The sequence below is a fragment of the Panthera pardus genome, unplaced genomic scaffold (assembly GCF_024362965.1).
Source record: "Panthera pardus isolate Hobbes unplaced genomic scaffold, ASM2436296v1 HiC_scaffold_22, whole genome shotgun sequence".
NCBI classification, from domain to species: Eukaryota; Metazoa; Chordata; class Mammalia; order Carnivora; family Felidae; genus Panthera; species Panthera pardus.
The window spans coordinates 32,873,845-32,900,257 of NW_026526788.1; the positions used below are offsets into that span (position 1 = coordinate 32,873,845).

General features: G+C 38.0%; 1 protein-coding gene and 1 non-coding gene across 5 annotated transcripts in view; one reads left to right on the top strand and one right to left on the bottom strand.

Annotated features, from left to right (window-relative positions):
* MCU (mitochondrial calcium uniporter) overlaps window positions 1–26,413 on the top strand; it is a 205,321-nt gene that overhangs the window by 36,283 nt on the left and 142,625 nt on the right. The gene's annotated exons all lie outside the window — the stretch shown is intronic.
* On the bottom strand, window positions 18,964–19,067 carry LOC128772577 (U6 spliceosomal RNA). The gene has a single exon (XR_008416755.1). It is a non-coding gene; the product is annotated as a U6 spliceosomal RNA (small nuclear RNA).

Consider the following 26,413-nt stretch of genomic DNA (forward strand, 5'->3'; position numbering starts at 1 on the left):
TTAAATCCCTTTAATTCCTATGGAAATCTGATTGAGCAGGAAAACCACAGCTACTAAATGTGTCGAACAAAGGCTGTTGGCTTCTGGAACACTCCTTAAGCACTCTCTCTCACCAGGTTTTAAGAAATATTTGTACCTAGTATTGCAAGGTTTTGCACATAACATTTAGATTATATATTTGTTTTACCCTCCCTCAAAAGGAATTTGGGCATTCAAAGAATTCATAACTGGTTTAACTGGATCGTGAGAATGGTTTACGTAGCTGTCATATGTGCCATGTTTTGTAGTCAAATGAAGGCTACTGTTAAATATATTCTTAGCTTGATTAAATTATAGGAGGGAGCTTCCATGAGACCAAATTGCTCTTTTGATTTTTTTCCTTACATTTAGTGGGTTTAATATGGATGTAATCTTTTGGTAAGAGCATTTATACTCTTTATTAATTTTATATTTATTGATATTAAATGGAAAACTAAAATAGAATCTATAAGGAGTGCTGAGAGAAATGTAGAAGAGTTGAAAAGAGCACAGGCTTTGGTGCCAGACTAGGTTTCAAAATGTACCGTTTCCTCCTTGGGTGACCTTGAACAAACCACCTTAATCTCTCTCTCTCTCTTTTTTTAAATTTATTTTTGAGACAGAGAGAGAGCATGAGCGGGGGAGGGGCAGAGAGACAAAGAGCACGCGCGCGCACACACACACACACACACACACACACACACACACACACACACACACACACACACAGAATCAGAAGCAGGCTCCAGGTTCTGAGCTGTCAGCTCAGAGCCCAACGTGAGGCTTGAACTCACAGACTGTGAGATCATGCCTGAGCTGAAGTCAGATGCTTAACCGACTGAGCCACCCAGGCACCCCCACCTTAATCTCTTGAAACATCAGTCTTCTCATCTTTAAAATGAGATGGATAAAGTCTACCTTGAAAGATTGTGGTGAAGATAAAATGAAATTGATGTGTCTGGGTGGCTCAGTTGGTTAAGTGTCCAACTTTTGGTTTTGGCTCAGGTCATGATCTCACAGTTTGTGAGTTCGAGCTCTGCACTGGGCTCTGTGCTGACAGTGTGGAGCTTGCTTGGGATTTTCTCTCCCTCTCTTTCTGTCCCTCCGGCATCTCTCTCTCTCAAAATAAATCAACTTAAAAGATAAAATGAGATAATGTATGAAAAGTATATATAGGCTAGTGCTTCATAGGCACTCAGTCAATTTTACCTGGTGAAACAATATATGTTTCAAATATATATATATACACACACACGCACACACATACACACACATATGTATATATATATATTTGTGTATATATATATATACATATATATAATATATATATTGGGTGAAAGGTGAATTTAAATAGTCTCATTTAGCTTAAATTGGAGCATCTACTCAATATTGACAAGCCTTTCTGAAAATGTAATTTCACAGAAGGTAAATAAAGCAACCTGGGACCTATTTTTTAAACTTAAGAACATTTTTAAGTTTATTTTTAAAAATTTATTTTGAAAGAGAAAGCGGGGGTGCAGAGAGAGAATTCCAAGCAGGTTCTGCACCGTCAGCTCGGGCTTGAACTCACAAACCATGAGATCATGACTAGAGCTGAAATCGTGAGGCAGATGCTTCACCCACTGAGCCATGCAGGCACCCCTTAATTTTTTATTATAATGGTAAAATATGCTTGTTGAAGAAAATTTAGAAATTACTTTGGAAGTTACATTTAAAAAATTTAAAAAGAAACGGTTATCTGTGAATAGAGACTTACTGTGGGAATGTGGTTCAAGAAGGAAAGAAAACCCTTAAAAGCACATGGTGACAATGTTAATTGGAAATTATGAGTAAGAACCAGAGGAGGGTCCTTTAAAGACCGATGCATGCTGCAAAAGAGATTCTTTGCTTTACTCAGATCTAAAACAGACATTTACAGAAGGCCAGTGAGGAGGGTATATACTCAAGAGTGACCTTGGAGTATTAGCAGAATGAGCTTAAAATGAGATGAGGCTTTGGGGAGCCTGGGTGGCTCAGTAGGTTAAGTGTCTGACTTCGGCTCAGGTCATGGTCTCACAGTTGGTGAGTTTGAGCCCTGCATCAGCTCTGTGCTGACAGCTCAGAGCCTGGAGCCTGCTTCGGATTCTGTGTCTTCCTCTCACGCTGCCCCTCCCCCACTCAGTCTGTCTCTCTTTCTCTTTCAAAAATAAATACTCAAAAAAGTTTTTAAAAAGTGTGATGAGGCTTCTAAAGTTACTAAGACAACAAAAACGTATTTTAAAACTGTGGACTGATGGGAATAGGTAAGGATAGGCTTGCTACTCTTATTTAATGGTGATAAAACAGATGGCAATGAAAGCACAGCTTGCCTCCTGTTCACATTTCCAGTGAAGAACCTCTTTTGACTTGAAGGATGAAAAATGACACCAATAAAGGATAGTCTAAGTCTGGGAAGGAGAAGAACCTACAAGGGAGCATAGAATTATCCCAGAAAAAAAAAAAGTACGTGGTACTCAGAACTTTTTGTATATATGAGATTATTTGTGGTCTTTGAGAAACCTTAGAAAACAAGAGAAGTACAGGACTGGCAAATTGAAGATGGGTCTTGTGAAAAAGAGGAGAAAGGACATTTGTAGTTGAAAGAAAGACCAATGATATAGGCAGGATTCAAGAATAGATGATTCATTTTTTTTAATGTTTATTTATTTTTGAGACAGAGAGAGACAGAGCGTGAGTGGGGGAGGGGCAGAGAGAGAGGGAGACACAGAATCTGAAACAGGCTCCAGGCTCTGAGCTGTCAGCACAGAGCCCGACGCAAGGCTCGAACCCACGAACCGTGAGATCATGACCTGAGCCGAAGTCGGACGCGTAACCGACTGAGCCACCCAGGCGCCCCTCAAAGAGGGTTTTAAACATTGTAAACCTTTTTCTAAATAAGATGTGATAGTAGGAGTTGAGTGAAATGCTGTATCCGTGCTCATATAGTAGCCACTAGCCACAGGTGACCTGAAATGTGCCTAGTTCAAATCGACATGCCCTGGAACTGTGAACGATGGGAGGCCACTGAGTGCAATGATCAAGGAAAAGTTCTTGAGACATTCTATGGGTAAAAAGGTACTTTTATTATAGCACAGGGACAGGACCCAGGGGCAGAAACAGCTGTACTGAGATTGTGAGGAGTGACTGGTTGTATACTTCAGGTTTGTGGAGGGAAGGGGGCAGACCTAACATAAGTTTCTAAGCAATTTCTGTTTGTTGAAAGTGGAGTCTGCTGGACCTTGAAGATCTGGCTATTTGTGCAGATGAGGTTGCTTTTAGTCTTTAATGAAACACCAACATTAAGGCAGCCATGGTTCGTTCCTTAAGTAAAGTCACACTCTGCACGCCTTAGGGATTTATCAGTGAGCTGCAGGTCATAAGGAGATTTAATTTTAGCTACCATTCTCTTGCCTTGTTCTCCTCATCATAAATTACATGTCAGATTATTTACCTGTTGAAATAATATTTTGGACATGTTGTGTTAAATAAAAATATGTTATTAAAATTAATTTTACCTTTAAAAATTGTTTATTAATGTGGCTACTTGACTATTTAAAATTACATATATGGGGGCACCTTAGTGACTCAGTCAGTTAAGTGTCCAACTCTTGATCTTGGCTCAGGTCATGATCTCTCACAGTTTGTGAGTTCGAGCCTAGAGTTGACGGTATGGAGCCTGCTTGGGATTCTCTCTCTCCCTCTCTTCCTGCCCCTCCCCCATTTGTTCACATGTGCATTTGCTCTCTCTCTCTCTCTCTCTCTCTCTCTCTCTAAATAAATAAATAAACTTTATATATGTAGCTTACATAATTCTGTTGGAAGTTTTGGACAGCGCTGTGCTTTGAGTGTATAAATAGTTACTAAGATATTTTTGAAAAAAATTTAAAGTACTGGATATTTAACTAGGCTTAAAATAATTTCCTTGCAAACAGGTGGAGGGGAAATGAGGATTTTACATCTCCCAATTAAATGGACTTAGAGCTAGGTAAATAACTATAGAATTCAAATAAAAAGAATGCATGTTTAATGGTGGGATAGAGTGACACATTAACAGGAGACAGTGGGAAAATGATAGTAATAGGCAGACACTATGCTTTGCGATCTTTTGTTTAGCATTAAAAAAATTTTTTTTAATTAAACTTTTAATTTTGAGGTAATTGTATAGACTCACATGCAATTGAAAGAAATAATGCAGTAAGATCCAGTGTGCCCTTTAGCCATTGGTAACATTTTGTGAAACTATAGGACACTATCACAGGATATTGACATTGATAAAATTCACATAAAAAAAAAGTTCTGGTATATTTAAGTATATCTCTACACCCAACATGAGGCTTGAACTTACTACCCCAGAGGTCAAGAGCCGCATGCTCTACTGACTGAAGCAGCCAGGTGCTCCTACAGATTGTATTAGATTTTCTCGGTTTTACTTCTGCTCATTGATTGATTGATTGATTGATTGTGTGTGTGTGTGTGTGTGTGTATTTCATTCTGTGCAGTTTTGTTACATGTGTTGGCTTCTGTCTCCAACACCACAGTCAAGATACAGAACAAGTCTGTTACCACAGGGATCCTTCTTGTCCTCTTACAACTACATTCATCTTTTCTCTCTCCAGTCTCTAACCACTGGCAACAACTAATCTGTTCTCCATTTCTATAGGTTTGTCATTTCAGTAATGTTAAATGAATGGAGTCCTATAGTAGGTATGTAACCTTTTGAAATTGGCTTCTTTTCTGTCAGCATGTATCAATAATTCATTCCTTTTTTCTTTATTGTGGTAAGATAAACATAACATAGTATTTGAACCATTTGTAAGTATATAATTCAGTAGCATTAAATATATTCACAGTGTTGTGTAGCCATCACCACTAACCCATTACTGCTATACCTAAAATATTTTCATCATCTCCCAAAATACTCTGTGCCAGTTAAACAATAACTTTCTCTCCTCGCAGCCCTTAGTAACCTCTAGTCTTCCTTCTGTCTCTATGAATTTTTCTATTCTAGGTGCCTCACATAAGAGTAATCATACAATATTTGTTCTTCTGTGTTTGGCTTATTTCACTGAGCAAGGTGTTCTCAAGGTCCATCCATGTTGTAGCATATCTCAGAATTTCAGTTCTTTTTATAAGTTGAGTCATATTTCAGCACGCAACATTTTTATTAATAACGTGGATGAAATATCGATGATTTGCTTTGCAAATCCATACATGACTTGAAGCTGGCAATGATAAGTTGTATAGTTAATGTGTTATTTTTTCAGAACAGAGATTGAAAATAGTTATTTTAGACTGAAATGGACTAAACCAATCAAGCTTTATTGAATACTGATAAGCACAAAGTTCTACATATGATTCTAAAAATAAGTGTTACTGGGGCACCTGGGTGGCTCAGTCAGTTGAGTGACTGACTTCGGCTCAGGTCATGATCTCATGGTTTTTGAGTTTGAGCCCTGCGTCGGGCTCTGTGCTGACAGCTCGGAGCCTGGAGCCTGCTTCGGATTCTGTGTTTCCCTCTCTCTCTGCCCCTCCCCCACTCATGCTCTCTGTCTCAGAAATAAATAAACATTAAAAAAAATTTAAAAAGTGTTACTGTAGATGATTGTGATGTAGTTTAACAGTAGATAACATGAAAAATACTGGGGGTGGGAGTGGAGTGGTGGTGCATGTTCAATGTGAGTCCACAGTGTAATTTGGGCTCTGTTAATAGAAGCATAGTGTCCAGAATAAGTACTATGATTGTTTCAGACTACTGTGTTCATTTCTGGGTACCTGATTTTATGGGTGCACATTTAAAAACAGATATATTCAAGACAGAAACTGGGATGATCTGACAGCAAGACAATAGCCACTCAGGTAGTCACGTCCTAGTCTAAGGATTTGTTCAAGTCGAGTCTGGCGAAACATTTGGCAGGGACATTGTAAAAAGTGTTTTAGTACTTTTAGGAGAGTGGGGTTGGAGAAGATGCTCTGTTATACCTATTATCTTTGTAGCTCTTCAGCCCTGAGGTTTGGTAATTATAGAGCATTGTAGACCACTGGGGTCTAAACTGTTGACAGTGGTTGTCCCTGAAGGATGAGATTGCAGGGGACTGTCACATTCCATGTCATGTATATCTGTGTTTAATTTTAGTTTTTACATTGAGTACATACTGCTCTATTTAAAAAAAGTGGGGGGGGGCAAAGGGGTAAAGAAATATTCTTGTTTTGCATATCAACATAGTTTAATACTTTAATTCTAGAAAATTAAAAAATAACAGTGAATTAATATAAACATTTTTTGTGTTTATAGCCCTTTGCATGTATTGAGAGATGTGTATACAAATGGAGGTTGGATATATGAATATCTTGTGCTTTTGGAAGAGTGCTTTGCTTAATATTTGCCTATATTTCTTTTAGTAGTTCTCTGGATGGTGACAATGAAATTTAGTTGGGCTTTGTCAGATTATTCTACATCCTCAGATTTACCTCCAGTCCCAGGTTTGGATTATGAGATAACTAAAAAGTAAGATTCTGACTAATTTCTCTGATTCATTTTCTCCCCCCCCCCCCCCCCCCCCCGACATTAAGTACTGCTGCCTAGTTAGTACCCCTGTACTCACAAAGACTCTCAGTTCTACAAGGAAGTGAGAGCGGAAAAAATTGTTGCATTCTCTTAGGAAAATATTTCCTTCTAACCCAGACATTTTTTGTTTTCCCTCAGATGGTTTTATTTTATCCCCCAGAGACAACGGTTGGCCCTTTATGCTTGTTGGGAAAGAAAGATTATAGCCAACATTTGCTTCCTGGAGATGTTCAGGAGAAATGTTGCTAAGCTGCATGAGTAAACAGGTTGTAAACAAAAATTCTGAGCCAGACCTACTCGCCCCATTGTTAATCAATCAGTGAATTTTAGCTTCGGGTTCTAATGATTTAAATGCTATAGTTCTCTCATCTACTTTTAAAATCTGTAACACTTGTCATTGAAGAGTTTTATTACTATCCTTCCTTTGCCTTAGCTTGGTAGTGCCCACCAGTGTAAATGGTGGACAATCTTGGATATTATTGCTTGATGTTGACATGAAGCTATTCAATATTTCAGACAGTAGTGTGGGGAGAAATGGTTCTGTTGGCACGTGGTCAAAGAGCCGTCCCAGACTGGTTGCTCTCGGTGTTTATAATAGGTTTCTACGAGAACTTGTTTATATTTGCTGCAGTGTCACTCAAAGCTTCTTAGTCTCGTTAGTCAAGCGTGTAGGTCATATGATGACTTGTGGATTATACTCTAAGTGGGCACACACGTTTTTCTTGAAAATAACTCCTAACTCGCTTTCTCCAAACTTCAGAAATTCTTCTGTTGGTACCATAGAAGTGGTGTAGTTCATACTCTTCAGTCATGAGTTTGCACTCTCGGAGGTCTTAAGGTGGAACTGTGTCTTGGAGGTAAGAGCACAAATTAAGACTGATCACTAATGTAATAGCAGGAACTTTCTGTTAGAGCAGTATAGAAACGTAAGTGATAAAACAGATGTGCAGAAACCTCAACTCAAGCAATACTTACTTAAAAAAAAAAAAAAAAAGAACCAACCTTCCATGTAAAAGTCTCACATTGCTAGGCCTTGGCCTTAGACCTCAAAGGGCACATAACCTAATTGTGAGAGATTGCTATTTTAGAACTTGAGAGGATATGGAAAGCTGCCCCATGTGAATTCCTTAGGAGGAAAGTTGTCAGTGTTTCCCCTTTTTTTGGACCTGAATTTCAGGAGTGGGCTGTCCCTATGTACAGGTGCAGCAAGCTGTTGATTGCATCCCTGGCAACCTCATTCTCTGACTCTCAGTGGGCATAGGAGTAGTGATGAGCGGTGGCAGGGACAGCGGTTATCTTTAGGTACAGTTGTTACTTTAGTAGTTGGACTTGCAGGCTTCTAGGAGTTAGTGCTGCTGGAGAAATCCTGTAATGACTTAAAACAATGAGAAAGCCTCCACTGGAACTGGGGACAGAGTTAACATCACTACAAATAAAAACCACTGGAAAAGCTTTCTAGTTCTGGTGATGGAATAAAGCTTATAATTACAGTAATCAGAAAGTTTATTTGAGGAAGATAGAAGTGGAATTGGCATGAAGTTATATGAATAAGTACCCTGGGGGCACTGAGAAATTCCTCCCACTCATCCCTCCTTAGTTACACGACCAACAAATCAAAAATAGCCTCGTGGAGTGAGGGGTAGATTCAGTCTTCCATAGTAATGTGTACCCTACATGCCGGGTTTAGCTTTTGGATTGAGCAACCATAGAAAAGACTACTTTTTCCTCTGGTTTGTGCTGTTTGTTTTAGATAAAATGGGGCAAAAAAGACAAAGCCTTTTTAGAAAGCTTATGCTAAGCAAGGAAATGTGGATTCTTAATTATCTTGAAAAAGGAAATGCTGAGTACTGATAACCATGATGTTGACATCCTAGCCTCATCTTTCAATAGTTAAGGGTTATAAATAACATAAGGAAATGTGAAACATAAGGTTATGTGAAACTTAGAATTTCTTATCTGTGGAAATTCTGTATTTGGCACATGGTTTTTAGTGGTCATTCTTTTGCTTAAAATCCTTTGCTGCCTGTTGCCTGGAGAATAAAGCTTAAAATCCCTATATTTTGGGATTAAAAGTCCTTTATGGTTTGCACCCAGTCTATTCTTCCAGGTTCTTCCTTTTTCCTCCTATCTTTTTGCAACCTAGGCTTTTTGCTGGGCTAGTTTCCTGAGACATGCCTTATGGTTCTTTGTTCACTGCTTTTGCGAGGTATCCTCCTGACCCTTTCTACTGGCCAAAGTGCTATTCATTTTTTAAGGCTCCAGCTCTTGTGTTTCATCTTTGTTTTTTGTTTTTGTTTTTGTTTTTTAATGTTTATTTACTTTTGAGAGAGAAAGTGAGAGAGTACATGGGCACACAAGTGGGGGAGGGGCAGAGAGAGAGGGAGACACAGAATCCAAAGCAGGCTCCCGGTTCCCAACTGTCCCTTGGGTTTCAGTTTTGTATTCAGCTAGAGCCAAAAGTGTGTTTAGTATTAGAAAGTAAGTGCTATGTAGGGGCGCCTGGGTGGCTCATTCCGTTAAGCGTCCAACTTCAGCTCAGGTCGTGATCTCACAGTTTGTGGGTTTGAGCCCCACGTCGGGCTCTGTGTTGACAGCCCAGAGCCTGGAGCATGCTTCAGATTTTGTGTCTCCCTTTCTCTCTGCCCTTCCCCCACTTGTGCTCTGTTTCTCTCTATACCTCAAAAATAAACATTAAAAAAATTTTAAAAAAAAGAAGAAGGTAAGCAATGTGTATACTTACCCTTAGGTTTGCATTACATGTTACAGTGATGTGCTGCATGTGGTTAGATGCACAAGACATTATAATGAAATTACTGAAGTAGGAACTATAAGTTGGAGTATTGAGGTGTACTTTACCTTAAAACCTTTTTGAGTACCAGTGAGTAGTCAACTAATTGCCAAAAAAGAGAAGGGTGGAATGTCCAGTATGCACTGCAGTGAAGTTTATATTCAGAATTGAGGTAGACCATTCCCTTTTATACACTTTTAAAATAACATTTGGAATTATGCTTCGAATAATTTGATTCTTATTAAATTGTATGTTTCAAATAGGATTTTTTTAAAAAGTCTAAGTATTGGGAACTGGAAAAGTGATTAAAGTTAGACTGTGTGTGTGTGTGTGTGTGTGTGTGTTGAATTTTAACTAAGGAGAATTGCAGTTCTAGGTGAATGTAGCATTTTAATAGCCTTCCTTGCAGCAATCCTCCAAGCTTCTCTGTTTATGAAATAGAGAAGAGTTTTCCATTTTAAGGACAGCCAACTTCTTCTTTTTATATATATATATATATATATATATATATATATATATATATATATATATATATATATGTTTCTTTTGAAAGAGAGAGAGAGAGAGAGAGAGAGAGAGAACAGCAGAGGGGCAGAGAGAGAGGGAGAGAGAGAATCCAAGCAGGCTCCGCACTGCCAGCACAGAGCTAAATGCGGGGCTTGAACACACGAACTGTGAGATCGTGACCTGAGCCAGAACCAAGAGTTGGACACTTAACCAGCTGAGCCACCCAGGTGCCCTTATAGAAAGCCAACCTCTTATGTTCCTGTTGTCTTTTTGTGGGTGTAGGGCTTGGGGTTATGTGGTTGTTCAGCTCCTTTCTCCTTAAAGTGGGTTTATTATATGAAGTTAGCCAGCGAAGACTTTTACTGTTACTCTGCTTTGATACTGTCAGTGTTTTTTCACTTTGCTGTATATCAATAATAACTCTCTTGCTTACTGTTCTGTGGCCACCTGGAAGAGTTTTTTCATCATGATCTTTCCCTTCTAGTATGAGGCTTCCTCTTTCATTACCGCAAAATAGGAAATTTCATAGTTTGTGGCTGATCGTAACAGTTAAATGACAGAATATCCGATTAGGAATGGTTCCCAACACTCTTCCCCACCAAAGGAATGGTTTTCCCAAAACAAAACTTCTTATTTATCAGGAGTTTTTTGTTTTGTTTTGTTTTTTTTGTTTTGTTTTGGAATTTCTTGGATAACCAAGCTTCAAAATTGTGATTTTTAGTTCTGCATTTCTCTCTGACTTCTGACTTCTCTATCTTTATTTTACGTGTTACTTGTTTTCTTTACGTGTTACTTGTTTATTTTACGTGTTACTCAACTCCAGTGAGGTCATTAAAGCTAGTGTAATACAAGGGTGAGTTCAAACCAACAGGTACCATGAGTCATTTGCTCCTTTGCTGGGCAGCCAGCATGTGCTGTTAGGTGTGGTTGTATCTCTTAAATGAACTGTCAGGACAGATCCTTTAATCCCGTTGTGTCAGTGGGGAGATGACAGCATGGTTCCTAGAGAAGGGCTTCTAGATCTAATAGGCAAGGACTTAGTGGATGTAGAAAAAGATTCTAGCTATATTTGGCATCATGTAGGCTATTGCAACATACTTCAATAGTTGTTAATAAAATATTAATGCACTTATTCATATATTTAATTGTAAACACAGTTAAGAATCTTTTCCCCTTTCAGATACAACAGTTAATGAGTTTAGTAATTAATTGAACTTTTGGGAAAGTAGCATTTAATTGACCATGACTAAATATAGGTTTCAATAGGCATAAGTAAATTGTGTCAAAAATATGCCCCTGTGATTTTAAAGACATTCACTGTGAAGGATAAACATATAGAAACAGTCTTCTTTTGAAAGTGGAAGGTGTTTTGAAAGCGGAAGATGTGCGAAGAGGCATCTGTACCGTGAGAGGGGGTATTCATGTCCCCTGTGGCCAGTGTCACTGCTGTTGGCATTGCCTGTGCCATGCTTCCAAGTTGACTGTGGCTTGCAGATTATTTGTATCTTAAGCTTTTATTGGATAAGTCTTTTAGATTCCCCTTGTTCCTATTTTTTCTGTGTACTCTACCCATCTTTGTCATCATAGGGGTTCTTCAGACTTGCAGTTTTATTTTATTTATACTTGGTTGTATTACCTGACAGTGTTTTTTCCTCAGAGATTCTCAGCTCTTTTATATACATTTCAGTCATATTGTAGATTTCTAGGTCTTTGGTTAAGTAAATAATGCTCACGGTAAATAATACGGTTCTTTCAGTGGCAACCTATTGGTCACCACTGGTTAATGTTTTTGTTTATAAACTAATAATCCTGGTTTTCATGGGTTCATTAAGTGCTTGCCTGTTCATTGACCAGGGTGACTGGGTGAGAACTGGACCTAGTAAAGTTCACATAGGACATAGTGAAAGGTAAATCAGATGTGCATTTTGCCCAACTTCCACACATATAGCTATGTCTAATAATGAAGAGGCATTATTTTTTTTAAGAGCCATTAATTTCAAAAGAATATGTTGCCCATGGGCAGGACTTGGACTATGGATAAATTGTAGGGTTTTATTTTTACCCACTGGTGAAGAAAGAGAGCACCACAGAACACAAGTTAGGAAAGGTCTTTCTCTTGAAGATGTAGTTAGATGTAGTTAGATATACTTCCATGTGCTCTTGGGGCAACTTCTGAGCTGATTTTTAGTTAGTGCAAAGCTATAAATTCTACTGAGTATTTTATTCAAGGCAGGAAGTCAGGGAAAGGGAGGGAAACAAGTACCTTAACTTTGGTTTGGGGATCAAATGGGTATGTATGTTGGAGGTGGCGAGGGAGGCAGAGAGGGAGTGTGCCATTTGGACAACACGTTGTATTTATGGCTTTGTCTAGTGATTAGCAGGCTACAGAAAGGATTCTAGAGCCACTGTAATACAAGCATTTTATGAGGGGGAGATGATAAACTTAACTATAATTAATTATAATTCCTTAACTATAATTCCTTTATTCATTCAGCAGATACTTAATACTGAGTACCAACTGTGTTATCAGGCATTGTTCTAATCATTGAAAGCACTTTTTGTTTATGGTGTAAGCTTTATGATGTAAATTACCATACTATGAACTTAGAAGCAAATGAAAGAAACTTTAAAAAAAATAAAAATTCATTTTGCAGGGGCATCTGGGTGGCTCATTTGGTAGAGCATCTGACTCTTGATTTTGGCTCAAGTCATAAAAAAAATTCATTTTGCATTATCACCTAGAGGGGTGGTATTATTGGATGTTCTTCATGGAAGAGTAGCTACGAAGAAATCATGGAAGATTTGGTATATGCATGATAGAATTTGAGACAATTAATTAGGCTTGAAAATGACCTTTGTTCTATGTTTTACTTCTTTACTTCTTTTTATGTTCTTTGTTTTACTTCTGTTTGAAGTTCTTTTGATGCGTGGTGACAGCTGATTCTGAAAAGCTGAACATGGTACTGTTCTACAGTATAATTAAACTCTGCAGCTCTTTCCAGTAATCCAGCCATTTGGTTTTGTTGTTGTTGTTTGTTTTGTTTTGTTTTAATTTGAGAGGGGGGTGGGGTAGAGAGAGAGAAAGAGTGAGCAAGGGAGAGGAGCAAAGGGAGAGAAAATGAGAATCTTAAGCAGGCTCCACACTCAGGGCAGACTCAGACACAGGGCTCGATCCACAACCCTGGGATCATGACCTAAGCTGAAATCAAGAGTTCGACGCTCAACCAACTGAGCCACCCAGGCATCCCAGGCATTTGTGTTTTGTAGGTTATGCTGTAACTCATCGTTTTCATTTCTCCCCCTTGACAGTGTTATATATTTATATATTTTGTTTCTTTTGATACTTGAAAATTATTTTGGGGTGCCTGGGTGGCTCAGTCAGTTGAGCATCTGACTCTCTATTTTGGCTCAGGTCTTGATCCCAGGGTTGCGGTACCAACTCCCGAGTAGGGCTTTGCACTGAGTGTGGAGTCTGCTTAAGAGTCTCTCTCTTTTTCCCTCTCTCCTCTGCCCCACTCCCCTGCTTGCTCGCTCTCTCTCTCTCTCTCCAATAAATCTGCCCTGAGAAAAGAAAATTATTTTAACCCAATCCCTATTTATTTATTTATTTATTTATTTATGTTATTTTATTTTTAAACATTTTTTTTAATGTTTATTTATTATTGAGAGACAGAGAGACACAGAGCATGAGCAGCGGTGGGGTAGAGAGAGGGGAGACACAGAACCTGAAGTAGGCTCCAGGCTCTGAGTTGTCAGCACAGAGCCCGGCGCGGGGCTCGGACTCATGAACTGTGAGATCATGACCTGAGCTGAAGTCGGTCGCCCAACCGACTGAGCCACGCAGGCGCCCCTGGGAAGTATTTTTTATATATGCTATAATTTTTTGTATATGTTATGTAATAAATGTATCTTTTGGCTTCATTTTTTCTATTCTAGATCCAAAGCAGTTTTTTGGGTTGGTTTGTTTTAAGATTTTTGGATGGTTAACATTAGTGGTGTTATGATATCCCTACTTAGTGACAGACTGAGGGTAGACTTTGTTCAGTGGGCTGACTTCATTCTGCCAAGTAGCTCCTTAAATCCAGAGAGTTTGGTGAGGGAAGAAAATGTTAGAATTTTTGACTGACTGGTCACAACTTTGGGACAGAACATGAAATAGCAAGACTGGTGGTTTCTCAGTCATAAACCCATTTTCCTTTCCTTTCCTTTTCTTTTCTTTTCTTTTTTTTTTAAAGTTTATTTGTTTTTGAGACAGAGAGAGACAGAGCATGAATGGGGGAGGGTCAGAGAGAGAAGGAGACACAAAATCTGAAACAGGCTCCAGGCTCTGAGCTGTCAGCACAGAGCCTGACGCGGGGCTCGAACTCATGGACCGCGAGATCGTGACCTGAGCTGAAGTCGGACACTCAACTGACTGAGCCACCCAGGCACCCCCATTTTCCTTTCTTAACACACCAAATTTCTTTGAGCTGCATTGCAGACTTCTTTCTGCCATACCTATTCCTGAAGTTTTGCTGGAGATTATTATAGAAATGTTCAGACAGCCCTCTGGATCAGCAAATTGTCCCCATATCACCAGTTGAGATTTCATATCTTCTCTTAATTTTTGGGTGTTTAGTGTAGGATAGAATTTTCTCTCCTTAAAAAGTGACCTGACCCTCTTCTTCTGGCTTTATGTAACAATATTTGCAAAGAAGTATTTCATATTATAAAATTGTTTATGTGGTTGGTCTATATGAGTTTTTAAAAACTATAAAATTGAAAGTCTTATGATCAATTTAGATCAAAACAGTTTAATTCATTTCTTTTTTAAGTAAGCATGTTTATTTTTAAAGACTCAAAGTCTGTGTTTACCTAAAGTATAGTTTTCCTTCCAATGGAGTAAATAGTACTTAATATTTTGTATATAAACAGCTACCATAGTATGTTAATTTTGTCACAAGGACTTGGCAAACAGATGTTTTGTAAAACAGCATATCCTTACAGCACAACTTTTTCAGTGAGGACGTTTTTGCTTCTCTTTAAGTTTTTTACTGTACCACACACATGGCCAGTGTTTCTTTACATGGCCAGAATTTCTCACTATCATAGTCTTAGTGGCTTCCTGTGAAACTCTGTAATCACACTTGGCTGAGTAGCTGTTAAAAATTTTTTTTAGGGGCGCCTGGCTGGCTCAGTTGGTGGAGCATGTGACTCTTGATTTCAGGGTTGTGAGTTCAAGCTCTACATTGGGTGTGAAGCCTACTTAAAAGAAATTATTGTTCTAAAATATACATGTTAACCATTTTAAATTCACAATTCGATGACATTAGGTACATTTACATTGATGTCAACCATTACCACTATCCATCTCCAGAACTTTTGCATCTTCCATACTAAGAAGCTTTTTTTTTTTTTAAGTTTATTTTTTTAGTAATCTCTACACCTGACATGAAGCTCGAACTCACAACCCTGAGATCAAGAGTTGTATGATCTTCTGACTGAGTCAGCTAGGCACCCCCGGAGTAGTATTTTTAATGTTTTTGGTGGTAGGGCATCCCATCTGGTTCTTTCTGTGTTTTGTTTTCTTGCATCAAGTTTTTCTTTGCAGTCTTACACCACTGTGCGTATTTCCCCTCTTCTCATTTTATTCACTCAAGAAATATTTATTGAGCACCTTATGTGTATGTGGTAGGGCTTGGAACCTAGTGATGTAACTGTTACCTATAATGTTCAAATACAGAACTATCTGATACTAGCCACACTAGCTTTGCTGTAGTTTTTCAAAATTCAAAAAGATAAAGCCTCCATGGGAATATTTGAATTATGGCCAGACTTGAAAGGAAAAAAAGATACTTGAGTAGGAGCTCCAAGTCACATCACATATCTGGAGAATCCAAAAGATTTTCTGTGGTTGTGAAAAAAAGTTATTGTACACTGTTCTTGTATTTAACTTTAAATGTCAAAGAGCCATAAATGTCACCTGTATCTAGATAAATATTACCTTCCTTTTAAAGTGGATAAATAGGACTATAGAGAGATATATCATTTGAGTTATTTTTGAAGCTGTGTCTGTCCTAAGCAGTAAGTCTGAAGTCCCTTATTTTCAGGTATCCTGTTTGTTCTAGGGTATTAGTAAGACTTGAGTGTTTCAGGGGCACCTGGGTGACTCATTCAGCTAAGCATCGGACTCTTGGTTTTGGCTCAGGTCATGATCTCACGGTTTGTGAGATCAAGCCCTATGTCAGGCTCTGTGCTGACAGTATGGAGCCCACTTGGGATTGTCTCTCCCGCTTTCTGCCCCTCCCGTGCTCGTGCTTGCTCTCGCTGTCTCTCTCAAAGTAAGTACATAAATAAAAACTTAAAAAAAAAAAAAAAAGACTTTAGTGTTTCAAATACCTGAAACTGCCTCCAGAGAGTATATTAGTTGCTGTGTGTTTGGAGATCTCATTTTATTTTGTAATTATAATTGTGATTTCAGCAGCCATGTGAAATTTTAACAATGCAAAATTTGTTATAATTGCTACCATGTAAGGTAGGCAGGGTATGGAAAAAATAATGTCCAGGGTATGGAAAAAGTAATTTATTTGAATCTTTTAATACCAATTCTGAGATAACAAAAGCTGTAGTGATTATGTAGGGGATTGGGAATGGCCTGATTTATTATCTTTTACTTAGAAGTTTGGTAAACTCTAAAAAAATTTTTTTTATTTTAACATTTATTTATTTTTGAGAGGCAGAGACAGAGCACGAGCAGGGGAAGGGAGAGTGAGAAAGAGGGAGACACAGAATCTGAAGCAGGCTCCAGGCTCTGAGTTGACAGACTGACAGCAGCGAGACTGATGTGGGGCTCGAACCCACGAACCGTGAGATCATGACCTGAGCCAAAGTTGGCTGCTTAACCAACCGGGCCACTCAGGCACCCAAGAAGTTTGGTAAATTCTTAATGGTAGGTTGCTAAGCATGAAGTCAGCCTATTTGAAATTTGAAAATATAAAGGGAGTTCTGAACCTAATAGTGAAACTGTTTAGACCTTTTCAGCCTAACTCTGGAGATATGACCCAAAGCAGCTAAAAATAGAAACTAAAGGTATAAGGGAAAGTTCAGGAGCAGATGCAGGGCAAAAGCATTCTGGAGTAATAGTTTGAGTTTATTTTTGTTTGAACTCAGGTTGCCTATTTGCTGCATCTAGTTTATGTTCAGGGCCTATGTTTTGCTTTCTTCTTCCACATTATATTCCTCTGTAGATACAGGTTTCCCAGACTGGGACTATGGTGTTTTGTTTTGTGTTTTAGATTCTGCGTGTAAGTGATATCATATGGTGTCTGTCTTTCTCTATCTAACTTATTTCACATGGCATAATTTCTTGTGGTCACAAATGGCCAGATTCCATCTTTATTATGGCTGAGTAATATTCCCCATTGTGTGATATGTGTGTGTGTGTGTATATACACATTTTTTTTTTTTTTTTACACCACCTCTTCTTTATCCATTTATCTACCAATGGACACTTAGGTTGTTTCCATAAGGAAACAAACAAACAAAAAAGAAATGGACTCAAATAGATGTGGTTGCCAGAGGGGAGAGAGGTGGGCCAAAAAGGTGAAGGGGATTAAGAGCTGCAGATTTCCAGCTGAAAAATAAGTAAGTCACAGGGATGGAAAGTACAGTCGTACTGATATTGCAATAACTTTGTATTGTGACAGATGGTAAACACACTTACCATGGTGAGCATTGTGTAGCGTAATGAATTATTGAATCACTATGTTGTACACCTGAAACTAATATAACTTTTCGACTGTATTTCAGTAAAAAAGTGTGTGGTTGGTTGCTTTGGGATATTTCAGAAATTGTACAGTGTCTAGACAAATAGGAGATACTCAGTAAGTTCTTAGAGAATTAAGAATTCTTGAAACAAAAAAGTGAGGAACATTGCATGTTAAAAATATGGTGAGTTTGGCTTTGGTTTTTATTTCTTTTTAAAAATCTGTTAAGGATAATATAGTGCTAATTACTGTACAGTAACAAGGACTGTTCTCATTACAGATAACTTTGTCACTTTGACACCTGTGGTGCAATTGCAAAGCCTTTGTAACTAAGTCAGTTTTATGCCTGCTATTGTTATTATGAAAATTATTATGGAAACACATCAAAACATGGTTTATTGTAGGACTATTCAATGGAAAAATAATGCAGCCATCTATGTAATTTAAAACTTTATAGTAGTAGCCACATTAAAAAAGTAAAAAGAAACCAGTGAATTTGTATATTTTATTTTTATTATTATTTCTAATGTTTATTTATTTTGAGAGAGAGAGAGAGAGAGAGGGAATGCATATTGGCAGGTGAGGGACAGAGAGAGAGAGAGAGGGAGAGAGAGAATCCCAAGCAGGCTCAGTGCTGTCAGTGCAGAACCGGATGTGGGGCTCAATCTCACAAATGAGATGATCTGAGCCGAGATCAAGAGTCAGATGCTTAACCAAGTGAGCTACCCAGGAGCCCCTCTGTAATATATATTAATACAGAATATCAAAGCAATTATTTCCACATGTACTCAATATAAAAATTATTATTTATTTTACTTTTTTTGTTGTTGTACTAAGTTTTAAAAATCTTGCCACACATCTCAGTTAGGATGAGACACATTTCAAGTGGTCAGCAGAGCATGATGCTAGTGGCTTTTATAATGTACAGTGTAAGTCTATCATTTTATTCTCTTTCTCTCATCAGATTCATTACCAAGGAGTGATAGCAAGAGTATTAACTTTTCCCTGTTCAATGAACTGCCCAAAGGGTAGATAACAAGGAGATATAAGGAATTTGGGCAGTTAATTCCCTGAGGAAGTAAGTTCATTGTTTTAGATAGACTATAAAAGAAAGATATCTGGTCCACATTGTTACAGCCTCAAGAAAGAATTATAATTTGAAACCTGTTCTTTTTTTGACAATGATATCACATCAAGGAAGCAGAGATAGACTTTCCGTGTGGAGATATAGCATATTAGAATTCCTTAGAATTTGGCAAACAGCATCCTAAATTGGAATAAAAAGCACTGGCCTTCCCACACCATTCAGTCACTTTAAAATGAGAATGGAGGCACAGGTAGTGATTTTACGTGTAATCCTTGTGCAGGGGCCGTGCTAATCTCTGCATTGTTCCAATTTTAATATATGTGCTGCTGAAGTGAGCACGGGGGTAGAGATTTTAAATGAGTGATTTGTTGTTATTCAATGTGACTGATGGAGTTTCTTCTAAGATACTAGGCTATGGAATAATTAGAGTTTTGCATTATTTTTATGCAGTCATACAGTCCAAAGAAGAGAATTTTATTAGCTGTAATTGACAGAACAAGTAAATACAACACAAACACATTAATCAAATTCATTTTTCCTGAGTCTTTTTTTTTTTTTTTTTTTTTTTTTTTTTTTTTTTAACCTAGTATTAGTGCTTCTCTTTGTGAAGCCTGCATTCTAGGTCTTAGTGATAGGTAGGGATTATGGGTTAGGTTCCTTAAGGGAAATAGGTTAAGGCTGGGGTTGCCGTATAATTTATCGTCTTAACCACAGCACCTCTAGAGTTGAGAGAGAGTGCTGTTAATAATTATATCGGGACAACATGTGTTAAACCAGAGGTGTCCCAAGCAGATGAGGACACATGGCCACCCAAGTTAAAAGGCTTTGTTAAAGCTTTGCTATCTTCTGTTTTGGCAATCCTGGTAGGCTATGGAAAGTGCATTTGTGGAAGTTATCACTTTTAAGGGCCTGTTCTGTTGGTGACATCTCCTTTATCTCAGGGCTTAGACAACTTTTTATTTAGGGCACATTGAACTTGAGAGGTTGAATGAGAAGGAAAAGGTAAAAGGTTTTAATTTAACAGACTGGCTATATCTCCCATCCCCTACAAAAAGGTTTTGCAGGTATAAAATGTGACAGAAGAATGTTTTCTTTTAATTGTCCAAAGTTATTGTCTTTAAATCTTCTAGATTAACTCCTTAAAAACAAGTACAAAGAAACTGAGCATTGGGGGTGCCGGACTGGTTCATTCTGTGGAGTGTGCAACTCTTGATCTTGGGGTTGTGAGTTTGAGCCCCACATTGGGTGTAGAGATTACTTAAAAATAAAATCTTTGAAACAAAACAAAACAAAACACCAAAAAATAATGGAGCACTTTCTTCCTGATAAAATTATGTTGCAAGACATTGATTACACATTTGATTTTTATTGTTCAGTGCTTTTATTTAGATTTTTTTTGTTAACCATCTTTGAGGGAGATATCGTAGTATATCTGCTTGATCTGGTGGCTTTTTACATGTAAAAGGCATGGGATATGTGATGCCATATATCTTGGATATACATGATTTTAGAGGAGATACTGATTTTTTTCCTAGACTTTTCTTTTTTTAGTATATATAATAAAGTTGACTTTTTTTGCTTGTACATTTATGTGAATTTTAATGCATGTGTAGATTTGTGTAACCACATTAGCAATCAGGATACAGAACAGTTCCCCCACCCCTAAAATTCTCTTGTGCTGTCCAGTGGACTCAAACCCTCCTCTCATCCACAACCCCTGGCAACCTTTGATCTGTTCTCTGTTCTTATGCTCTTGCCTTTTGCAGATTATCACATAAATGGAATCAAATAGTTTGTAACACTTGGAGATTGGCTTTCACTCTGCATTATGCCTTTGAGATCCACCCATGTTGTTCCATGTATCAATAGTTTGTTCCTTTTTATTGCTGAGTTGTTTTCCATTGTATGGATGTACCACAGTTTTGTCTTTTACCAAAATTGGTAAGTTTTCACCAACTGTTTCTTCAAATATTTTTTTCTGCACTGTATTCTTTGTCTTCTTTCTGATGACATGGTTGTTATACACCCACAGATTCCTGAGGCTCTGACCTCCTTTGAGAACACTCTTGTTCATTCCTTGGTGTCATTCATTCAACAGTTTTTGAACACTTGTTTTCTATTCTCCTGTTAATAGGCAGCTATTTACAGGGTGTTGTTTTGTTTGTTTTGGTTTGGCTTGTTTTAGAGAGAGCACAAAAGTGTGATTGGCGGGGGAGACACGTGGGGGAGGGAGAGAGAGAGAGAGAGAGAGAGAGAGAGAGAGTAAGAATCTCAAGCAGGCTCTGCATTCAGTGCAAAGCCAGACATGAGGCTCAATCCCACGACCTTGGGATCCTGACCTGAGTCAAAATCAGGAGTCAGACACTCAACCGACTGAGCCACCCAGGCGCCCCTCCAGGATTTTTTTTTTCTCTAATAAAATTGCAGCTGTGAACATTCTTGTGCAGATCTCTCTGGGTACCCGGCCCAGGCTTTCTCTATGGTATTTGCCAACAAGCAGGATTGCTAGGGTGTAGGGTTTGCATATTTTTCTTAACATATGCTGCCCAAAGTGGTCATGAGCAATTTACTTTTTCACCAGCAGCGTGTAAGAGTTTACATTGCTCTATATCCTTTTCAACACGTGGTGTTGTCAAGCTTTTTATTTTTTATATATGTAATGGGTATGAAATGGAATCTCCTAGTCTTTAAATTATTTTTCTGATTATGAGTGAGGCTGAGCATTTAAAAAATATATTAGCTGTTCATGTTTTTCCTACTATAAGTTGCCCATTTATATCTTTAATCCATTTTTCTATTTAAATTTAAAATCAGCTCTTGGGGCCCCTGGTTGGTCATGATCTCATGGTTCATCCACATTGTCAGTGCAGAGCCTGCTTGGGATTCTGTTTCCCTCTCTTCTGCCCCTCCCCTGCCCCCAAAATAAATAAATAAACATTAAAAAAAATAAAATTAAAACCTGCTCTTAGGATCAATTTTAAGTGTTTTCTGTATAATTGTACTGTTTTAAATATTTGTCCTTGATCAAAAAACTTTCAGTGGCCTCTGATATGAAATCAAGGGTCCCTAATTTATCTTTTTAGATATTCTACTTCAAAAATCATCATTGCGCAGAGCTTCTGGGTTGGTGAACATGTGGAGATGTGGGGACAGTGGTATGCCTGGAGAGAGCATGGAAGCTCCGTGCCCCTTCCCACATACCTTGCCCTACGCATCTCTTCTGTCTGGCTGTCTCCAGGGAGACACTGTCAGAATTGAGTTGAATTCTTGGATACTCTGCTGGTGTCCAAGAATTGCTTCTTGGTGGGCTGGAAAACACCTTCACACACACATAGGTATTGAGTCCAAGAACCCAAAATAGTTGTTATGTCTCAGGAAAGGGAAATTGGCACAGAAGAATAATCTGGATGAGATTTGGAACAGTGATCATCTATGAGCCGTGAGAGTCGTTCAACCAGCTCCTCAGAAACCCGAACACAGTTTTCATGAAAGAGAAACTGTATAAGAAAATTCACGTGAACAAACTACACCTTGATGAGTTTCAAATGTCAGTTTGACTTTAAAAGGTTTTAAAATACATTTCATATCAAATTATGGCCACAGGAGCACAGGTCTGTCAGATGGAAAAGGCTTCAACAACAACCTCTGTGTCAAAACTTCTGTGTCTCAACTTAACACACATCTAGTTAAAAAACAAACAAACAAACAAAAAAATCATTCCTCATTTTCTGCCTTCTGAAACTTTGTACACTATTTTGTTATATTTTATGGACTCAGTATGTTCTCTGTATAAATTCAGATTGGTGATGCATGTCAGCAGCTGAAACATATTTAGTATTTTAAAACCAAATCAGCATTTACTACATCTGTAGACCTCATGTCCAGATAAGCAGCCATTTTTAGCCTGTGTTATATCATATCAGTGTTGCCATACATTGTTAGCAAAATACTGTCCCAGTGACACATGTTTGTATACTATATAGCATGAAAATGTTTAACTTGGGAACTACAGTTGACTTTTGAACAACACGGGTTTGAACTACATAGGTCCACCTATATGTGGATTTTTTTACAGCACATTGTGTAAATGTTATCTTTCATGATTTTTCTAATTCTTTTCTCTAGCTTACTTTATTATAAGAATACGGTGTATTATATGTGTGTGTGTATATATATACACAGTGTATATATATAAACAGTGTCAACCAGCTGTTTATGTTATTGGTAAGACTTCTGGTCAAAGTAGGCTATTAGTCGTTAAGTTTTTGGGGAGTCAAATGTTATATATGGATATTCAATTGTGAAGGGGTCAGCACCCATAACACCCGCAATTTTTAATTCTTTTTTTCTTTTAGGGTAGAGTTTTAACTTTTTTTTAATAATTTATTTTTTAATTTACATCCATGTTAGCATATAGTGCAACAATGATTTCAGGAGTAGATTCCTTAATGCCCCTTACCCATTTAGCCCATCCCCCCTCCCACAACCCTTCCAGTAACCCTCTGTTTGTTCTCCATATTTATGAGTCTCTTCTGTTTTGTCCCCCTCCCTGTTTTTATATTATTTTTGCTTCCCTTCCCTTATGTTCATCTGTTTTATACCTTAAAGTCCTCATATGAGTGAAGTCATATGATTTTTGTCTTTCTCTGACTGACTAATTTCACTTAACACAATACCCTCTAGTTCCATCCACGTAGTTGCAAATGGCAAGATTTCATTCTTTTTGATGGCCGAGTAATACTCCATTGTATATATATACCACATCTTCTTTGTCCATTCATCTGTCAATGAACATTTGGGCAATTTCCATATTTAGGCTATTGTCAATAGTGCTGCTATAAACATTGGGGTGCATGTGTCCCTTTGAAATAGCATTCCTATATCCCTTGCATAAATACCTAGTAGTGTGATTGCTGAGTTGTAGGGTAGTTCTATTTTTAATTTTGGGGAGAACCTCCATACTGTCTTCCAGAGTGGCTGCACCAGTTTGCATTCCCACCAGCAGTGCAAAAGAGATCCTCTTCTTCCGCATCCTCGCCAACATCTGTTGTTGCCTGAGTTGTTAACGTTAGCCATTCTGACAAGTGTGCAGTGGTATCACATTGTGGTTTTGATCTGTATTTGCCTGATGATGAGTGATGCTGAGCATCTTTTCATGTGTTGGTTGTAATTCTTAAACTACCCTTGTGTTTCTGGCTTCTTCCTAGTTGGTTTTAAAGCCAGTTGAAGTGGTGGTTTTGTTTCTTAGTGGCCATGCTTTGTGTGTGAGATGTACTCTGGACTAGAGATGTTGTAGTTTAGTAATAATGCACATTAAGTAAATAAAATAATTCCTCTGTAAATGAGGTAATTGCACATTAGCAATAGTCATTCAGTATCACTCTTGACATTTGGCCATCATGTTCATCTGCCTGTTCATGATGAAGGGAGCCATGTCTTTGGCAGATTATTTTGCCAGATGTCCAGGGTTTCCTTCCCAAATGGAGCAGCTTGAGTCACATGAGGCTGGCCTTGATCTTAATGGAGGTCAGTTTATATATAGTTTGTAGAGCTGACAAGTAGAAAACAAAGATTCGTGAAGTTCATCCCTTGCTATGCCTTATGGGACGAAGTTTTTGCTTCTTGTGCTCTGTGGTGCAAGGGTCTCACATGGGTAGCAAAGAAGCCTGGGAGAGAAAGGACAGGGACTTTTTTTTCTTGTTTTCTTTTTTTCAGTTTGGAGCTTTGTCCTGCCCCAAGGAAGGCAGTGTATTCTAGGAAAAAGAATAATGAACTTAGCCTATTTTCTGCTCTAGTTCTGGTTTCATTTTTTATTTCGTATGTTTAGATGATCACCCACATTTTTCTCCTTTATTAAATGGAGGTAATATTGCTTCTCCTTTGTTCCCATGAGAGATGGCAGGATAGGCAAACTTGAGGCTCTTTTACTGCCTTTGTAGAAGAAGCACGTGGCTGTGTAAAATACTACTAAAAAAGCCAAAAAAGAGAGCACGTATTGCCCAACAGATAATATTAGTGACGAAGCTGATTATCCCCACTGTCAATACTTACGCTTCTAGAAGTTTCCAAATTATGGTTACCTTTTGAGTGAGCCATCTGTGTATAATACCTCTAGTGGGTACTGTAATACGATTAGAAAGAATTAAAGGTGATGTAATCTGTAAGTCTCACATTTATAGAGACTATTCTCAAAGAGCACTTTCATAACTTTTCCTTTTATTCCATTGGAATGACTAAAGCAGGGTTCTTATATCTGTTTTTATGATATACTGTTGGCAGAAATAATCATTTCCATATGTACATCACATTATAATTTTAAAAATCTCTTTCATACATTATCTCAGAGGAGACCTGCAGAGTTTACATGATGTCCTGAGGACATAACACTACTTAGTGACCGATTCACATTTGAATCCAGAGCTTCTTGGTGTCCATCCCATCAAGGTATCTTGATGGGGAGAATAATACAGTAAATCTAGAATGTGCTTTATGCTTGAGCGCTAAGAAGATGCAAGCATTAATCAAGTTGAGAGAGCATTCTTTTCCTCCCTTAGTACTGTATCAACAGATGTGTTGCTAGCACTCTGGTGGTGGGAATAACTATGAACAGTAACAAAACAACAAAATGTAAGCACATTGGGAAGATAGACATGAAGCAAGTCTGATAGCAGTCTTAGGTCTTCATTTTATTTTGGGTTTTGCCTGCAGCATGGGTCACAGGAAGAATCAGTCTGTTGTAGAGCCAGAGGCCTGTTAAGTCCTCTGGTTTGCAGACCTATGTTTGTTCTTTGCAGCTGAATTATAGCTGCTGTGAGACTGTAAGCTTGGAATTTATGGTAATAGAAACTTTAAATGTCCCAAACATTGTAATATGGGTGGAAGGAGCCCTTTTCTTAGGGGAGCAGGGTCACATACTTATTTTGAATTTGAGCTGAATCAACAGGCAGTTTCTGAAGAATACGGTTTCCAAGTTCAAAGAAACTACAGTTATGCTACTATGTGTAAATCTGGTGGTTTTTATGTGTTGTGTGGATATAAATATAGTTTCTTCTTTTGAGAGGCTCTAATTTTAAGCAAGGTTTAGTGTCTCTGACGTGATTTTTCTTTTCCTTTTTTTTTTTTTTTTTTAATGTTTATTTACTTCTGAGAGACAAAGTGTGAGTGGAGAAGGGGTACAGAGAGAGGAAGACACAGAATCTGAAGCAGGCTCCAGGCTCTGAGCTGTCGGCACAGAGCTCGACGTGGGCTCAAACTCATGAACTGTGAGATTCCCATGACCTGAGCCGAAGTGAGACGTTTGACCGACTGAGCCACCCAGGCACCCCTTCCTTTTTTTTTTTTTAATTTAGCTCAAACCTGATGGATTGTAGGATTTTTTTGGTGGGGGTGGGGGTGGGGCTGGATACCACTTAGTCTTAGACTCCTTAGATTTATATTGCTTACAGATCTCTCTAATGAGATAATTTTCCTCTCACAATTTAAAATGATGCATGAGCTTGATTATTCTCCCTAAAATAAGAAATACCTAAACACGAATGTTTGATGTAAAAAATTTAAATGAGTTGTCAATACTAATAGCAACAATACCATTTAACATTTGTCATGCATTTACTAAGTGCTGGGTACCAAGAACTTTTTGTATTTGCTAATTCTTTATATAAAAATTATAAATAAACATGTAACAG